The sequence below is a fragment of the Zalophus californianus genome, chromosome 13 (genome assembly GCF_009762305.2).
Source record: "Zalophus californianus isolate mZalCal1 chromosome 13, mZalCal1.pri.v2, whole genome shotgun sequence".
NCBI lineage: Eukaryota > Metazoa > Chordata > Mammalia > Carnivora > Otariidae > Zalophus > Zalophus californianus.
In genome coordinates, this window is record NC_045607.1 from 72,998,053 (window position 1) to 73,017,889 (window position 19,837).

The 19,837-nt window shown below is 42.8% G+C and overlaps 1 long non-coding RNA gene across 3 annotated transcripts in view; it reads left to right on the forward strand.

The window, feature by feature from the left end:
• LOC113934440 overlaps nucleotides 1-19,837 on the forward strand; it is a 187,583-nt gene that overhangs the window by 132,725 nt on the left and 35,021 nt on the right. Inside the window, exon 5 of one of the 3 annotated variants that reach the window (XR_003523679.1) lies at nucleotides 11,871-11,953. The exons of the other annotated variants lie outside the window; for them this stretch is intronic. This is a non-coding gene — a long non-coding RNA (uncharacterized LOC113934440). Of the gene's footprint in view, nucleotides 1-11,870; nucleotides 11,954-19,837 lie in introns of those variants that run through there. 3 annotated transcript variants of the gene reach the window in all.

The window sequence follows — 19,837 nt, forward strand, 5'->3', positions numbered from 1 at the left end:
TAATTTGTTATGCAGCAGTAGCAAACAAACACAGTTTTACATCTTTCTTCCCCCTACCAGGCTTTCAGTGGTAAAGCGGAGCCTCTTGACTTACCCTTTCCTTCTCTCTAGGCTCACCCTTTCCCTGCTAGCTAGCTGTGGTCTTGCTGGGGAGGAGGGGTGTAGGGTAGGAGGAAGATGTAAAAAGCAGGACAGTTCTTACCAGGCTGGTTTCTCCTGCCTTCTGGGCCTGCAGAGACTCTGAGTGGGCTCTGTTTGGGATATTTTGCAGGGACTCTGGAGGGTCTTTGCTGCCCTTCTCTTCCATAGCCCTTTTGGCCTAGACAGATGCTTTCTTATTTTAAGTGACCTTATTCTGAGTTCCTGTGTGAGCTTGCTCTCCTGCATGGCCCACAAGGAACGTGTGTTCCTCACTACTCTCTAACCTCCCCCCCCAACCCCATTGCAATGAACACAGGTTGCAGATGGATCCATGCTGCTGTGCATTTCTGGCCTTCCCATCAAAACAGTCACTTCTTTCCTTACCCTTTTACTTTGTGGGCTGGAGTCAGGTCACAGTCCACAGTCTGCTTTGTCTTTCTGGGGAATGAATCGGGCATCAATTCTTTTTGGGTCTCAGTGACAGGCAATCCATTTTTCAAAGCTCTGAAGCAAACCTTTGCAGATTCTCTCCTTAGGATGTGGAGTGAAGGCAACATTCCCCACCTCTTCCCCTAAGGGACAGCAGGTATGGTGGCACCAGGCTGTGGCTTTGTACAGTTCTGGGGATAGTATTTGTACTCATTTAATGTATCTCAACAGCTTCTGGAACTCTGGAACACATAGAATGCAACTGGAATGGTGCCCCTGGGCTGTGCAATGGGGTCCCCTTGTGATGGGGATTCACTGTAGGGCACAGCTTTCTTCTAAAAAAACCCTTCACCAATCTTTTCTTTCTACTTTCTCTTCCCTTTTATCTTCTCAAAGTAGGTAGCTGGGGTCAAGACTGGTGGAACAGATTCTCCTGCATTGCCACTGTAAATTCTGTGTGTGAGGGGTTGTGTCTCATACAAGCTTTGGTATCTTGTCGTATGAGCCCCCTATTGACAAATGCAGTATGAACAACCTATTACACTTCCTGTTACACTTGTCTATCTGAGCATCCACATCACTGGCCAGCACCCTGCAGTACTCACCCAAAGAAGGTAGAGGGGGTGGGTTTTTAAAAATAGCCCCTGGATTGGATGCCTAAGCCATGCTGCTCTCTTCCTCCACTTGTTAGTCAGAGGGTTCTTCTACCATCTAGGAGCTGGAGCTGTTGGTAGTCAGACCTGGTGGCTTATTGCGCATCTCTGGAGGCCTGTGGGTTCCTATCTCAGGCCTCAGTTCACTTTCCTACTGGCCACCTGTGCTCACGTAAAAGTCTTTTTATTCCTGTGCAGTTCTTATTCTGAGTGTGTGCCTGTGTGTGCATGTGTGTGTGTGTGTCTTTTTTTCATCTGTGCTTTCCCTTATTTGGATGCTGGGAGCTTGGTGGTATTTCATTCAGGAAACACAGTCTGGCTGACATCCATGATCACTCTCGCCTGCTTTTGCTTACCCACTGCCTACACTTCCTTCTTCTCAGTGTCTGCTTACCTTGTGCCAGGCTTAGGCCCTGGGAGATGAGCTTGTTGGCAAAACCTGCTCATGGAGAACATGGGTTCAGATGGTGAAGCGGCTTTTTGACACAGCTGGCCCTCTTCATGTGGGTCACCTGCATTGCCAGAAACACAGAAGCATCTTGTTCATGAGACTTAAAACAGCCGTTCTGAGTGACTGAGTGAGTGTCAGCCTCACAGGTTTTGGGTGAGTGTCTGCTTTAACCAGCCAATGATTTCCTCATCTGGAAGATCATACCTGCACAACCTTCCTTGAAGGGCATCTGAACTTTTTTCTTTTCCTAGCTGAATCCTAACCTCTTACTCTTTGGCTCCCAATTAGATTGATAGTACCTGCCTTCCTCTTCCTTCGTCTTTATCAAAACAGGTGCAGGAACCATTCACACTACATGACTGACAGCGTAGCTGTTAGTAGTCCCAGGGTGTTCGAAACGTTCAGTAACATGGCTTTCAAATTTATGACATCAATCCAGTGTGATAAGTGAGAACTAGATGGTGTGTGTGTGTGTGTGTGTGTGTATGTGGGTGTGTGCCAGCCCAGAATTAACCACCTACTATTATGTAAGTAGAGCTTTTGTTGCCTTTCCTTCTTTCCTCTAGAGCTGGTGAGTAGATCATTGCCTTGGTAGAAGTTGAAGATCTTCCTAAAGACCGACAACTGTGATGTCTACTCTAGGGCCTGCCAAATACCTATGATTTCTAACAGGCAAATCAGTCATTTGGGTCAGGAAGGTATAAAAATCCTCATATTTATTCTTCTAAAGTTGCATAATAATAATCCACCAGTTCTCATTGTCTAGTTGTGTTTTTTTTTTTTTTTTTCAGTAAGTATTATTAAATACTTGTTGGTCCTCACTGTGCTAGAGGCTCTGGAGCTCACAGAGGGGTCAGATAGACCATAAGAATTCAGTCTGGTGATGTGGATGGGGTCTCTGAGAACAAGGGGTGGTGGTGTTCCACACAGTAGGAATGGATGGATGGGAGGAGACTGCTGGGCACCTAAGCATTGCTAAGACCAATGAAAGGTGCATTCAGAAAGTGGATAAACCGTAGACCACCTTGGCTTCCTTTATGATTTTGTCCAGGCCTTTTCTTTTATATCTGTTTTCCAGCCTCCCTTCTCCTAATCTCCATCTCTTCTTGGCACTGTTGCTTCTCTTCTTCCATCTCAGTCTCAGTCTGGTCCTTCACCACCCTCTTTCCCATTGTGCTCATTGTCTCTAAACTTGCTGCTTCCAGAAGGGTAAAGGGGAATGGAGACCTAAAAAGGTCACACCTTTCATTTTCTCCATATGCTATTCTGACTTTAAAAGAAGAGAAGGAAATTTCACCTTAGATGTTAGGCTTTTCTTTTTCCTTAAGCAGTTCCAAATTCCAATTTTACTATCCATTGAAGAGAGTGATCATGCACTAGGATTGAAAGAAAGAAGGTGCAGGGGTGCCTGGGTGGCTCAGTCTGTTAAGCATCTGACTCTTGGTTTTGGCTTGGTCATGGTCTCAGGGTCCTGAGATTGAGCCCCACATGGGACTCCACACTCAGTGCAGAGTCTACTTGAGATTCTCTCTCTACCTCTGCCCCTCTCCCCGCTCATGCTCCACCCCCCCTCCTAAAATAAATAAATAATTCTCGAAAGAAAGAATGAACGAACGAACAGAGGGTTGGTGACAGGAGGTGGGATCTATAGCCTACCTTCTCCCAGGCTAGTTCTCCAAGAATTCTCAAAGAGCAACCCAAGGACAGAACAAAGCACATGGTAAGTTTACAGTGGACACAGATCCTTATGTTTCAGGAGGCAAATGTGAAAATTGCCTCATCTGCTTATGGCTGTTTTTCTGTTATAATGCCTCTTGCTTTTCAAACTGGCCTGCAAATGAGTTCCCAACACAGATACTTGTCATTAGCTGGAGTGTGGGAGAGGCAGTGCACAATTTTTGTTGCCTAAATTAATCCCTGCACTCATTTTGCAGCAGAAAGAATACAGGACTTGCTTCACTATTGGGAAACAGGCACACCTTGACTTGTATTCTCTTTCACAGGACACAGAACAAATGGTTTCTAAACTAATGTCCAGTGATGAAACAAGAGACGGGGCTCCTTTCTTCGATAAGTGATTCTCATTGTGAGCGCGATAAAATATTTCCACAAATTCCACAAAGTCAGCCTCCTTGGCCAGTGAAACAGAAGGGAATTAAACACAGGAAAACAAACCTAAAACAAAACATTATATAAAGCAATAATAATGTTAGTGCTAATTATTCTCCACATGGATTTCTGAAACCTCTATGCCACCTTCCTTAAAGAGGAGGATGGTTTTGCTAAATTAAATGGGCTTGGCATAAACCAGACTCCTTTACTTCAGTAAAGAGTATATTCGGAGAAGACATAAACTCTCAGTGCATCATAAGGCAAAGGGCTGTAGGGAATAGTCCAAAAAAAGGAAAAAAGTCTGCTCAATGAAAACACTTTACAAGTGAATATATATATTCGCACTAAAAGAGATATCTTAAACTCTAACAGAGGTACCATTCAGGTGATAACAAGTGGTGGCAATAGTTATATGCATTTCCCCTGGCCGGAACAGAGAGCCAGAATTGGAGGGAGTGCAATGTACAGGAAATTATAAGCACTTTACTCCCACTTTAACTAGATTTTCCTGTTCTGTAAACACATGAGTTTTTGACATTCCCACCCATTCTGGGAGGAATGCATGCTCTTTCTCACTTTAACCATTTGGTCGCTCAATGAAAAGCATCACCATTGCCCTGCTCAACCCATTTAGCACCTCTAAAAGTCACTACATGGATTTAGTGATTAATGATGATTGATTTTTTCTTGCCGGCTTAATCGTCACACTTGAGTGGGGCTGATGTAGACCCAGCTGTGTTTAATTAGCCCACAGGACTTAGAAACCATATTTTAAAGACAGGCTTGTAATGGAAGAAGCCTTCTTGATGATGCAGCCTGCTGAGGTGAACCCAGACATGTGGCAGGCACGGTTTTTCATTAGGTCCAAGGAGCATGTTTGGGAACTGTATATTGTATAAAAAAGACCTATGTTTTCCTTGGATTTGGGAAAGCTATTGTTGCCTTCTAGAACATGGGTTATAAAGGGAGATAGCTTAATAGGAACTTCTTTCTCTGTGGCATGATCTTGGCTGATTACCTAAGGCAAATGCTGGCTTCAATCTAGAAGGTAGGTGTGTTATACTACACCATTCTATCTGGCATATTTCATTTTTAAATTTTTGATGGATTTAACCTTCACTAGTATCCACCTTAAAATGTGAAACTCCTTATTATCCTTGAAAATGTTCCATGTCTATAGGCTGTTTTCTTTTATTCAGGATCTAAAATAAAAAATTAACCTTCTTCATTCCCTTTCTTCTTTGTTTGGCTTTCTTCCTTCCTCCCTCTGTTCCTCCCTCTGCCCCTCCCTTCCTCCATCCCTTCCTTTCTTCTTTCCACTAGATACATCCTTTGAGTCAATAGGAAAATTATTTTTAAACTCAGCTTGTTCCCTATCAGTCAAGAGGCTTCCTGTTGACCTCTGTAGCATGAGCACTTGCCCAACTGGGCATAGTCCCCAAACCATAGTCTCATTTCATACACACTAGAGAAACTCATCCAATCATTATCATAGCTTGTTTCAGATAGCATCTGGCTTGAGTCAACTAATGACAAAGAAAAGCCATGACTCTTATTAGTACTTCTCTTAACCTAGAAGGCCCAGGGAAACTTTATGAGGATAGGATGCTAAGTGAATTTTCAAGGAGTATTTATAGATACTTAGAGATATTGCTGGGGATTGTGGAAATGTTCATATGTGGAAGTCATAAGGAGATAGAGAAAAATCTTTTGCAAGGCTTGGTCCCATACCTTTGGGCTCTTGACTAGGGAAACTTGTGATGCAGTTGGAGTAAAGGGAAGACTAGTGACAACATGGGGAGTGAGTGGTTAGTAAGGGGGCTTCCACAAGATGCCCAGAAGCTTGGAAATTGATCCTCAGAGAGTTGCCTTCCAAAGGTGTTGGAAGTTCAGATTTCAAACTGCTACTGGGTGCTGGTGAAGAGAATTGTTGGTGTGAAAGGCGATAGTGTGTTGTTGAAGAGTAGTATTGTATTTAAGAAGAATGCTACATTTATTCACAGCTCTTTGGGCCACAAGTGACAGAAACTCAATTTTGACAGTTTAAGCAAAAAGGCCCACAAAGCTTGGAAGGAAATAGAGTACAGCTTATAAGACTGAAGTTATAGCATAGGATCCAGGGCCTCAAGAACTGGCACCAAGCAGTTGACTTCAGGTGTCTTTCTCTGCCTTTTGCCACCATCTTCATCTCTCTACTCATCTGTCCACATATGAATCTATTTATCTATTCATCCATCCATCCATCCATCCATCCATCCATCCATCCATCTCTCATCTCTATACTTGACTTTGTTCTGCAGATAGAATTTCTCTTAAATGGCAGGGTTTAGCAATCACAGTCAAAAGGGCTTCTCTGGCCAGTCATGCATATGACAGTTCAGGGGAGGGACACTGTATGGCCCTGTTGGGTTATCTGATACTCCCCTAGTACAATCCGGGAGAATAGGGTATTATTTGGCTAGGCATGGGTAATGTGCCCATATCCGTGTAAGTGATTATATTAGCACAAGAAGGCATAGAATAACTTGCTGGGCACACAAAAATAATTTAGTCCCCTGTAAATTCCATTGTAATATTACTGTGTAGTAAGAATACCTTTTTTTGAACAACAGTTTATTCCATATAAAGCATTTTGACTTACATAGTACCTAAATTTTTACTGACAATGACTCTATGAAGGGTTAAATAGACTTTGTCTTGCTTTACTGAGGAAAAACCTGAGTCTAGACTAAATAGTAGTACATGCATAAAAGGGCATAAAAATAACTGAAATAGTTTTAAAAACCTAGGAGATCTAGGTCTAGTTCCAGTTCTGCCACTAATGTGGCTCTTGATATTAGCAAATTAGTTCACTGTTTTGGGCCTCAAAGGGAATTGGACTAGATCAGTAATTCCCAAATTTTAATGTGATCATCTGCATGGTTCATTAAATGCTCATTGTTGAGCCCCACCCTCAAGAGTTTCTGATTCAGGAGGTTTGGGGTGGAGCCAGAGAATTTGCATTTTTAGTAAGTTCCCAGATCTTTAACAGAGAATGTTACAAAAGGCAGTAGCAATATTAAGTTCCAATTGCTACTGTAATATTTCACTACAAACCTAGTGGCTCAAAACCACACAAATTTATTGTCTTATAGTTCTGGAGATGAGAAGTTTGAAATGAGTTTCACTGAGCTAAAGTCAAGATGTTGACAGAGCTTTGTTCTTTCTGGAAACTCTAGAGAAGAATCTATTTCTTTGCCTTTTCTAGCTTCTAGAAACTCCCTGCATTCCATAGCATGTGGCCCCTTCCATCCTCAAAGCCAACAATGTAGCTCCTTTAAATCTCTCTCTGACCTCTCTATTGCCTCCCTCTTCCATGTTAAAGGACATTTGTAATTACATTGGACCCACCCAGATAGTAAGGATAATCTCTCTATTTTAAGGTCATCTGATTAGCAACCTTAGTTTCATCTGCAATTTTAATACCCCCTTGCCATGAAACATAGCATATTCACAAGTTCTGCGAATTAGACAGGGACATCTTTGGGGGCCATTATTCTGCCTATCACATCAGGGTTCCCTCACTGAGAACCACTGGACTATAGCTATTATTCTCTTACTCAGCTACAAAATTGCAGTTCTGAGGTAGCTATGCAGCAGCATTGTTCTCACTTCTTTGAAAATGGACTAATGCTTACATGTTTTTACATTAATTCCTTCCATTGGTTGAACTGTAGTACAAAAATAATTTGCTCTGCAGTTAAGGTGCTCCTCAAATAAAAGCCATTTATTCTCTCTTCTAAACTGGAAGAGACCCAGTAAAGGGCTATATCCAGGGTTTTTCTGTCCATGAGACTGGATTTCGCTCTATGGTGAGGTAACATGAGCTCTGAGGCTTAGAAGATCCGTATTCTCAAAGTTTACATCAAATAGCCTGTCTCATGTTTACTTTGTGGTTTCAGGTTATCTACTCCATTCTTGAGTTAGAAGTTTTTCTAGCAATATCAAACTGCAAGCAAGAAGGGGACTGAGAATGCAGAGAATGTTACAAAAGGCTTCAGTTTCTATCCACTGGGCTTAAGCCTTTTACTGGTGAGATAAGGTTTTGGGTCACATCTCCTAAGAACTGTCCAGAGTTGCTATGGGAACTGCTCGCTTGCCTACTTTTTCTTGCTTCCTCCCTCTTCATCATTTTGAATCTGAGTAGACAAATATCTGTCCAGCAGTGTCTCACATGTGTATGTTAGATTCTGGCAATGGATGAAGTAATTCTCACAATCTTCCTTTCCCTCCCTTCACCTCATCTCTTACTTGCATTTGAATCTGAGTGAATCTAAACTTCCCTTTGCTGTGGAAATCTACTCCCTGTGTGGTAATCTATATTTATAGTGAATTAAAGCTTGATTTCACTCTGAAGTCATGATATTATAACCTACTCTATGAGACTCTGCCAAAGGAGATGCTCTAGTCTGGGCAAAGCCTCCCTGGGGCCATTTTTGTTTATTCTTTTAGCTCCTTTTCATCTTCTTCCTATACTCACCTCTTTTCCCTTTCCCTCAATTTGCTCTGAATTTCATGTGTCCTTCATTTAACATGGATTTAGGCATTTTATAGGGGAATGCTTGACGGTTTAAAAAAATAAGCCCCTAATAACAGAATGGGGAGGAAAATTTCTGTTGGTATTTAAATAACAGTATGTTTGCTAACTTAACTGTAATTTTGTTAACATGCGTTAACAGGAACCCTGCCAATTTTGGAATCTTTTGTTTTGAAACTACTAATTACCTTGATTTAAATTGATAAGTACCCTACTGTCCTAAAATACTTAATGTATTTTATTGAAGATGCATATTTTCCAATCTATAAAAAATACATATAATACATAGATAATATATATATTATATGTAATTATATAATATGTATATCTATGAATCTAGGTTAGTATAATTAGTGTAATTGAGCATTACATTTAATTCTGACTTTTCTGACAATGAGAGCAAAAAGGGAAACTCAATTAACTATAATTGTCATCTGGAAAAATGTTAGCTTAGCAGTTCCTTTGGAGAACTAGTAAATTTTTTAGATACGATATATATTAAAAGTATTTTCAGGGATATACAAATCCAAATGCTGATGCTCAGGATGTTTGCTATAGTATTGTTTATACCAGCAAAGAAGTAACTAGAAGTAAACACTGAGGGAATAGAGAGAGAATAATATTCCATGCCCCTATTTCATAAAGTAGTATGTATTCATATGTGTTCATATAATAGAATCTTATGATGGCATAAAAAAACCATGTTGAAAATAATTATTTTTCACTCTGTGAAAATGTTTATGATGATACACATGGAATATGTATACACACTCTATAACAAAATATCAACAATATCTTTATTTGGATAGTGGAATAATAGATCACTTTTATTTGCTTGCTTTTTTGTTTTGTTTATTTGTATTTTCTCATGCAAACATGTATTACTTTCCACCTTTTTCTTCTTCATTAAAAAAATTGTTTTCTTCCATAAGTCTTTCAAGCAAGAGACATTTGACAGCCTTAAACAATATATGATGCCTTAAACAATGGTTTTACTAAAAACCAGAACATTCTTAATGAGACTTTGAAGTCCTATGCAGTAGCTTAGTGAAGGCATTTCTTTGCATCATGAAGCAAGGTGGTGGCAATCCATGAGCACTAGGTAGATAACTTCAAGTGACTTAAAAGATATGCAAACAAATCAGAGAGAAGTGCTTCTGGAACTTTACTGCCCACACAGAATACCTGGAGATCCTGCTTAAATGCAGATTCTGATTCAGTAGGTCCGGGGTGGGGCCTGAGAGCCTACATTTTTAATATGCCATTGGTCCGTATATGCTTTGAAGGGTAAGGATTTAGAGCATCTAAGAATCAGATGGGACTTACTGATTTCCACCCCAGGCTGTTCATCAGAGTCACCTACAGAACTTTAAAAAAAGTACAGATTCCAGAACCCACCTCAGATCTCACAAATCACAAGTTTTGGAAGTGGACCTTGGGGATGTGTATTTTATAAAACCTCCTCAGTCATCTGGATAAAGTTGGATGGTACACAGAGTGTGTATGAGGTTTATTTCCTGAGACAATCTTATCTTACCACTCAGTCCAGTGGAAATTTTGATAGGAGCAGCACAGAAGCCTGCTTGGAATATGGCCTATCTGGCCCTGTGTAGGAATTAGCCCCATGCCTTGATAGCAGACATTTAGGTGGCAAGATTGTCCATGGCACTCTAAGTGAGAAGCCAGGTTGGTATTGCCACTATATCTCTGCCCACTGTGGGCCACTGTGGTTGTTTCTAGAAGTAAGATACTAATTTTCCATAATTCACTGTAGATTTGCTCAAATAAATATATTGCCAACTGCACAATATTATCTAACTCTGTCAATGAGTTTATCTAGTAACGTACTCAACAAACCTATTATTGGAACAGTCATCATTTTTGTAATTTCATCTTTCCCACATTTAACTTCTTAGATAAAAAAAAATCACATAGGTGATGCTGTAGCTGTCTGTTGAGAATGGACAGATTCATTATATTTGCCTGAGATACAGGCTGGACTCTGATTATGAAATATACTGAACAAATACCCAAATGAGCTCGCTAGGTAAGGTTTACATGGAAACTGAAAAACGTGTGAGTTGCCAAGGAGGTCACCGTCCTTTGGGATGTCTAGTGCATGCAGAAAGCAATGTGTGACAGCATGGAACACGTCAGTTTATCCTCTGTTGAGGTCTGACCCAGCAACTCATATATGCCAGCCTGTCACTCAGGACTGTGCTCGTGCTACTGGTATCTACATACGCTTGTATTTGAGAGCAGCAAAACGCTGGCTTTGAGTTTTAATAAGGCACACCTAATTTCCGCATACAAATTGCAGGTCAACCATGCTAGCATGTGGTGGGCGATTTCCATCTTATGTGCAAATTTGCTTTCCACAGACATTGCCTTCCAACAGGTTTCTGAGAAGCCCACGTAACTGTAGTGTGTAGGATAGCTAATGAACAATTCTGCGATTAATAGATTAACTGCGGCCTCGTAACAGGCAAATCAGTGCCTCTCACCAGCATACACTCTGACTGTCGGGTTTTATTTTCCTGTTACCAAAGTTCAGCTTTGTACTGCAAAGGCAGTATGACCTGGCCCCCTATGGTAAGACTTCTTTTTGGTGAATCAAGCCTTGATTTCTCTGAGATGCTTTTTTATATTATAATCCCTATTATGATAACCTGCTGAGCTAGTAGGTTGTATGAATGCTCAGTACAGCTGTCCAGGAATGATTACAAGATGAATAATTTTACCTCTTGGCAAAAGAGAAGCGTTCTCTCCATTTTCCCCATCCTTTTTGCCCCTCTCTCCTTGGCTGTACTCTTGGAGGCTCCCTTTCTCCTTCGCCCCAGGCATGGGTAATTATTCACATCACTGTTAAAGAAGAACTATGAGCTAAAGTTCAAGACCAAAATGATACTGATGGACATCATTTAGCTTCCCATTTGGAGTCCTTTCAAGTTTATTTTTCTCTTGACTGCAGCTGCCCAGCATATGTGTGGTTCACCTGGCCACACAGCATTTCCTCTTTGATGGGGACCATTTATAGTCAGGCTGTAGGTCTCTCCACATTTCCTTCCTTCCCAGCCTCTGCTGCTTTCTCTTCTTGGTCCCATTCTCTTTTTGTGTCCTCCATTCTTTTTCCTCTTGCGCCTTCCCTGGTTGCAAATAGAAGCTGGAGCCTGGCTCCTCCAGGGTCAAACGCATAATGTAATGGCTTACCTCCTGTTTGATTTCAGCCCTGGTCCCTGGGGGGACACCACGTTATTGTTGTGGCCCAGCTTTGTAGCACCACAGGCTAATGGATCAATTCAGCCTTCAAAGCATCCTATGGCCTGTCGATATGAAATTCTAGCAATTACTGAAGTGGGAAGGCTGAGAAGCGGCTGAAAAACATTCCCTATTGATCACTCTAGAGTATGATGAACTTGTTTAAGAAAAATTGATCTGACACATTGATTTTTTTTTATCAGAGAATCTCATGAATGCAATTTAAGTCACAATATTTCTTGCCTTGCAGAGTGTTTTCTTCATCAAGAAACTGTGAGGCAAGCCAGCCAATGAGAGATACTGAGAAGAGTTGCAAAGCTTCCCACCCCTTGCTTGGTCCATCATGAAAGGGAAACTGTTTCTATGTTAAACTGGTTTTTAAATGTAAGGTCTCTTTTGTGCTTGATGCTTTTTATCCTCTCATAAACCTTCTTAACCAATATTCCCTTCCTCCCAGGCCCTCAGGTCCTCTTCACCTTCTAACTGGAAGTTTTTGTTGGAGGAGCAGGCCCTCAGATACAGCATATGCCTTCTCAGTTATTGCATGGAGATTAGGTTTTGGAAAATGAGAATCTTTATTATGGCCAAAGGTAGCTCTGTCCCTTGACATATCCAAAACCACTTGGACAGTGATGATGATAGATTGCAAACCCTGGAGCCATTCACTCTCTGAACAGTGTCACACCTGCAGCACATGCTCGGACAGCTGCTCTCTCAGCCAGAACTGAACCAGGGACTTGAAGAGGTGCCAGAAATCCTTCCCTGCTTCTGAGTACGTCTCGCCATGCATCTCTATTGGGTGACCCTTTCCCTTCTGCCTTACTCTGACCTGGCATTCTCCTAGGGAGTAGATTACTAGTTTCCAGACTTAGGTGATCATCTGCATCACTTTGGGAGTTTCCAAAAATACAGATTCTTGGACCTTATTCCAGACCTGTTGAAACAGAATCAAGGAGTAGAGCCGAGGAAATTATAATTAAAAAGCTCCCTGTTTGAGTCCATTGACCAGCCATGTTTGGAAACCCCTGGATTAGATAACAGAGGTGTGTGTGTGTGTGTGTGTGGTAAAGAAAGACTTATTTAGAAGCATGAGAGGAGAAAGTTGCCAAAAGAAAAAGTGCAATATGTAATTCATCCTTTTAGAATTCCTTCTTAGCACTTTGAATTTGAATGTGTATGTACAAGAATTGGTTGATCAGAGGAAGCTAGCTGACACTAAGTCCAAGAGAATAAGACAGAAAGGATGGAGCAGTTTCCAGAGAGAGTTGTACTGGGGGTAGAGAAGAGCACAGGGAACAAATTTGGCACACTTCAGTGTTGGGTCAAAAAGAAACTCTTTGGGCAGGGCTTCAAGACTGTGTCACAAAGGCAAAAAGATACCTATGTCTAAAAGTTCTGACGGCTCACTCATACTAAAGCGTACACCCAGCTTCTCTGATGTGAATAAAAGAAACTAGTTTCCCTGCCATCTAAAAGATTGTGTGAAAGTGAAGAACCGTACCCAGACCTTTCAACACAAGAATTCAGGAGCTGTGTCTTTAATAACTTTGTCAAGCCTCACAGAGAAAGTTCTAAAGTGGTTGACCCACAAGAGAAATGCAGGTTGCCTATTCAAGAATACATCCAGGAAATCTGTTCCCAAATGATTTTCCATTCCATTATCTCAAAGACCCGCTTTCAAGGGTGAAATTTTTAAGCAACTTTGCTGTTTGCTTGGTGAGTTTGAATAAGCTGAGAGGTGGGTCAAAAGAATCTTCTGCAAGTCATTTAGATTGGCGATGTTCATGTGCTTGGAAAATAATCTAAGTTTTAGTGCAGTCTAGTAAATTCAACTTTTAACCATTTAATTCTTACCAGTTTTTACCTTTTTCTTGGGGCTACTGGTAGCCTATACAAGTAGACTATGTAATTTGCCACAGTTGTTCTCATTCTTGACTGTACTTTATAATCCTCTGGGAGCTTTAACTAATACTCAGGCCTGCGCCCGCCCCCAGAGATCCTGACTTAATAGGTCTGAGGTTAGGTCTGAGCATTCCTGTGAAAGCTCCCCAGGTGATTCTCGGTTGTGGACAAATTCGAGAACCCCTAGGTCTATTTTGATTCAAAGATAGCAAACTGAAATTCTGCCAGAGTTCAGAATATTTCTTTTTACTTTTCTGCCTGCACACTTCTGGACTTCTGGAGAAGACAATACACAGCAGAGAAAGGAGGTACCTTCTGTTTGCCAAATTTGTGAGGAAAACAAAGGCCTCCTGTTTCAAGTACTTCTCAGATAGCATGTGGGCTCTCCTCAATACACGGCTCTGCTTTCAGCAAAATTGTTAATTATAGATCATAATAAGCTGTTAGGAGCAAAACACACACATAATTTGAAAGTGAAATGAGGCACAGTACATAGATAAAGCAATTGTTTGTTTAAGAGGTGATTAGCAGCAGCAAAACAAGCAAACTGATCCTTGAACCTGAAAGAAATTACACCCATTTGGAATTGTTATACTCTCTGGTTATTTGTGCATTGCAACCTAATGCAAAGGTGCTCGTCTGTCGCTGTCAGTTTTCTTTTTTCTCTGTGTGTGATGTAGGGAAGGTACGGTCTATGCCATCTTAGAACTAAGATGATATTAAAAGAATAGCCTGTCAGGAGGAATAAAGAAAGGGAAGTGTCTTGGTTTCTCAAAGGAGCACAACTGAGATTTAAACTGTTCTGAGCTATGATAAATTATAAGGCTTTAAAACCACTGTGATCACTGAATGAACAAAACAGTTTGCCTTGGGTAATTATGCCTTTTTGGTCTCCTTCACTTTCAAGTTATTGTCCCCTTGTAAATGTTACACTGTGGCACTGTGTGCTGTGTCAAAGAGTGTTAATCTCAGTGTGAAACGCTGGGCTTGTCTTTAAGAGTAAGTGAGCCCAGAAATATTCTCAGCTCAGACCAACTTAGATGAAAACACTAGCAGCACTCGAACATGACATTTGGTGACAAGAGTTTCTAACTTGCAGCTCCACCTGGGGTAAGGTGAGGCAGGGTTTGGAGTTTCATCTGCGGATTTCACACAGGAGTGTTACTCGAACGGAGCAGTCTCCTGGGCTCAGCCTCGGCCCTGGAAGTTCCCAGGATGGCAACTTCACATGGAAAGATGCCAGTTACTGAATAAGGGCATACAGGCTGAGGATAAATAAGCATGTTATTAGGCGAGATTGCAGGGCTCAAGATGGGAGGGTTAATAAGCAGCTAAGGTTCACAGGAAATCCTTAGCTTTTTGTTGCCTGAAAATGCATTCCGATTTTGCAGCTTGCTGCTTGGTAAAGTTGAGGAAGGGCTTAATTGGGACTTCTCAGAGGCAACACAGTTCAGAGCCACGGTCCAGTCCCAAGAACCCTATCTAATTCTAAGGTTGGCAGCAGAATGTGAAGCTGTTCAGTGTGCCTCATCTGGTATTGTTGTCTTTAAAAGTCCCAACAAGAAAGCCTCTATTTCATGTGTTGAGTGAGAAAGTGGAGGCAACAGGCAATTTTGGTGCTGCCAGATTGTTAGATTGCCTGGCCTATTTGGGTTAATGTTCTGTTGTGTTCAGGGGCAGAGCCTGCAACTTTCCATTTCCTCAGAGATAACAAAGTCAGTGTGATTACATGCTTGGAGAAGTCATATTAGTGATAAGAGCTAACATGTATTGAGCAATTACTTTGTGCCAGGCATCATTCTACCTCCATCACATGTCTTAACTTCCTCTAACCTTGACAAGTATCCTGTGAGGCAGGTACTTTCATTCTCTCCATTTTATGAAAGAGGAGAAGGAGGCAGGAGTGCTTGGTGACCTTGCCCAAGGACACGGATAATGGAGCTGAATTAGAACCAGGCGATCCAACTCCAGAGTACTCAGAATGGACCACTAAATATACAGCTTCAAAGATACAAGCATAGATGGTTGCTGCCCAAACTCCCTGGGGCAGCATTTAGGCCTGGTTCACCCACCTGCCCATCTCCTCCCCCAGCTTTCTCACACCCCCAGGAGTCCCCAGGACCTAGTGCATGTACAAACACAAGTGCACCCATCTCCCCTTCTGGCCCCTGCAGGAGGCTCCCAAGTCCATGTTTCAGAAAGTTAGTCTTTATCTGACCTTGTGCCTTTGTGTAGTTTGGTTTGTAAAACGCTGGGATTTATGAAATTGCTTTGAAGCAAAGGACTTCAGGGAGAATCTGTTGATGGTGTCTGTTGTAACTTCCGTGGATGATGTCAGAATGCATCCTCTCTAAAGAACTGTGCACGAGCCTCCTGCTAGTTGTAAACAATACGGCAGACCAGGGGATTTTAAAATCCTAGTGAGATTGCAGCTGGGGCTGCAAATGTATAACCTGAAAGGCAGGGAGACAAAATGAAGTCTGATAGAGATGCATGGATATATGAGAGAGGCCAGCAAGCCTATAAATGGAATTGGACTTTGGAATTAGTTGTGATGATGGACTTGTCAGCCTGCATGTTTTATGCAACCTAATTGGCTACATTCAGGATTGCATACATATTTGCCCTCTGTGAGATTGGTCAGCCTAGGCTGATTATTTTGATTCAGACCTTCTGAGGTTTGCTCCTGGGGTGGCCTGCTGCTGCTGGCTCTCCTTTTGCTGCCCTCATGGAGGGAGGGAGCGGGTCTCACTCCTGAAAGTACAGTGGCCTGGTTCACCTGGGAGACCAGGTCTCCCTCTCCTTCACCATCTAGGGCTCTCAATATCCCCTCCCCTAAGTCTTCTTCTGTAGCTTGTTTTGAATCTACTGTGCCTCCTCCCACTTCCTCCTGTTACTAATGAGGCACTCTGGGTGAGGGACTGTGACATCTCGGGGCCTTGGGAGTAGCAGAAAAAACTGTAGGTCTGTCCACAGAGGAGTCCCATGACACTGACCATTTATCTGGTGACCATGTGGGCCCAATAAACAAAGCAAATCTGTCCGGTTCTCCCTCCCTCTGTGGCTTTTGGGCCTGTGCGTTTGCATTTCCCAGGACAGTTGCAGGAGACACCAAAACTTGTCTTCATTACGGCTCTGACTCATAACCCAATTAATGGTGTCAAGACGTGAAACATGGTCCCCAAGCCCAGCTGTCTTTTGAAAGCAAGTCCCAGCCTGTTCAGAGCAGTAATGAATTGTGCTCCAGAGAGGGTGGCTCCGAATCTGTCCCGCTAGCCAAAAGCAAAGGGGAGTGTGGTGTTCCAGAAAGGCAGTGTGCAGTGTCAGCTCTCAGTTTTGGGGCTTGAATGCACTTGGTCTCAGAAACAAGTGAGAGGGCCAGTGGGCCAGTGCGAGGAGGAGAAAAAGTTGTCCCATGCTTGCCCTGACTTCAAAGAAAGGCCATCTGTCTCATCAGCCCTGGATTTCTCCAGTTTAAGGCATACAGATCTGTCACCCCGTGGTCGGAGTTTCTTTAGGGAGACTCCTCCTTTCACATGGGGGCTTGTACATGGGCTGTATACTTTGGGCCCTTCCTTACAACACTGGTTTGTGTTCGCAAGGCCAGCACCACAGGACCATTTCCCAACTTCCATTATAGAGGTTATTTTGTGAGCTCAGACATGCTAATTTTCAGAATGGGGTGTGCTGGAAAGGGCTCTCAGCAAGACCAGGGCTTACTGTTCCTTCAGACACCTGCCTGAATGCACGTAATTTTAAAAACAGGCTTCCTGTGACTGAGTGGTAATGCTTCTTTCTAGGAAGCCATTTACTTCTTTCTGAAAAAAATCAGACCTCTTTACGAAGCAAATGCAGAGCCCTTTTATAATACGGAGGAGAGCTGCCATTTAGTGCCACGGTGTCAGACTTGATGAGAGAGCTCTGTTATCTTGTCCCTGATGCTCAGAGCGACACTTCCAGTGGGAAACTGTGCCCCCATTTCTCAAGTGAGCACTGTTTTTCATTTTGAAGGAAGCAGGGTGAGAGGAACGTGGACGTGCTCTGCCTTGGAAAGGAGACGGGAACTCCTGGGTTTGCAGTTAAAAGCCCATCTCTTCTTACTACTTTCTCACCCTCTCTGAGTTGCGGTGGGACTTTTAGTATCCCAAGGGGTCTGAACCTCATTTTGTGTCTGCAGGAGACAAGGCGGGATTTCTAGGAGGGTGGGTCTTCCGGGGGGAGGTTCAGAGGGGAGAGAGAGACTGCAGTGACATCACCCCAACACCTGCAGGATCTCAGGTCTTCTTCAGTGACCCTCCCCCTGGTGCGGACTGAACCCAGCTTTCCCTGGTTTATGGGCTCCTGACAAGATGACAGCCTGTGGTGACAAGAGAGGCAGTTGAATGCCCAGCCCCCGCCTTTCCCCAGGGATGCCTTTCTTCTGTTGCAGCCAAATGCTTCTCAGTTGAGAGCTCAGGAAACAAAACAGTCTTTGTTGCTTAAACTGAAATCATTCCCATGGCTGATTGTCCCAGTGGTCTTGTTGTTAACAATGCTTCCTCCTCCTCCTCCTGCTTCCCGCCCCCCCCCCCCCCCCCCCCCCCCGCCGCTTTCTCTGCCCCACCCACGCCTCGCCCTCTATAATTCTTAGTCATTATCCTTCTGAAACATGACAAACCTAACAGAATCCTGCCAAAGCTAGTGGCCCTAGGGAGTTAGTACAAAAACTAAAACAAGAGCCAAACCCATTTGGAAAGGTTTGGGTTTCATGGGAATGGTTTGGTGCAGTGAGAAGGAGAGAAGCCGGGAGGCTGCCCAGTTGGTTGTCTCCTGGGAGGGTTGCCAGGGAGCGGAGCCATAACTGGGTTAGTGAATGTTCACCTACTTATATTGTGGATGTCTCTGGGAATTTGAGGAGCACACACCACACAAGATTTGGGTTCACAGTTGGGTTTTTCTGAGTGCTCAGTCCAAGGGCTATTGCTCTGTACACTCCGACTTCCTTCCACTGGCTTCATCTATTTTAGTTATAAACCCAATGGATACTTGCAGTTAGGAGATGTGACCATGTCATTTATTGTCTTCATTGGAACACTTTTGAGAGGGACAGAGGCACTGTTAGTAACTATACTAGGACGACATGCATCATCATTCAAGATGGTCCCAGGCAAACTGGGATGTAGTATCTCCCTTCTCTTGTCATGGAGTTTGGTGGCAAGATCCAGGACTGGAAAGTGGGTTTTATTACAAACTACTTAGAATCTCTGTGGGGACTCTTAGCTTACCCAACTGTAAAAATAAAAGAATCGGACTATCTTCAGTGATTCCTTGGGTGCTGGTGTTCTGAATCCTGTTGGTTAAATCAATGCATCTACTCAAATATCTGGAGGGGGAAAAGGGCACTTGGACTTGTGAGAATAATGTGGTGCAAAAAACCTGGGAATATATGAGGATTTTTCCTTTTCTGAAAGAACAGGGCAATACTCTTGTGAAGCGTCACCTTGTTCCAAGTTACTGACCATGGTGTTGAGTACTAATCATGCAGGGAGTTTACACAGGGCTTTCATGGGAGCATCTGAGAGGGGAGGCATTCTCTGTCTCAAGGGCCTAGCCTCTCAATTATATGGAAAAAACAAGTCTGCATTTGAAGATAACCCTAGCCAGGAAGGCACAGAAATCCCAGAGCTCTTTGAGGTCCAGGTGTAGGGATAATTTGGGAGAGATTCTGGCATTAGGATTTCCCCAGTCACCTTGTACATCTTGAGGAAGCAGGAACCAGAAATATGAAAGATAGTGAGGGGCTCATGGGCAGGTGAAAATGAGTTTGGTGCAGAGAGCACCAGATCCTGGGATAGGCATATTCGTGGTTATTCTGGGTCCGCCATTGATTTTCAGGATGTCCACAGGCAGATCCTTTTCGCTTCTTTTAGAGGTTTCATTTTCTCTTGCCATTCACGCTGAATGAGAATTGAGACCAGAACACTGTAAATGGCTCAGCCACTCTGTGTTTTGACATTAAAGGGCACACAGTGAGGCAGGCAGCGGGGTGGAGAAAAAGCAGTGATCCAAGAGTGAGGAGGACACTGTTCCAGACACTGGCCCGCACTCAGTCTGGATGAACTGGCCCAGTCTTTTTGCTCTAGAAATCTCTATGTTCTCATCAGAGTGTTTTGTTTTGTTTTGTTTCTTTGTTTCTTAAATCAAAGGAATCCTTTAAAATAGAAGAAATCTTAGAGTTCCCCAATACAAAAAAATACAGAATATGTATATATTCTATATATGTATATATATAGAAATAACTTTGTAAGCCCAAGATGGAGCAGCTCCTGCCCAGTG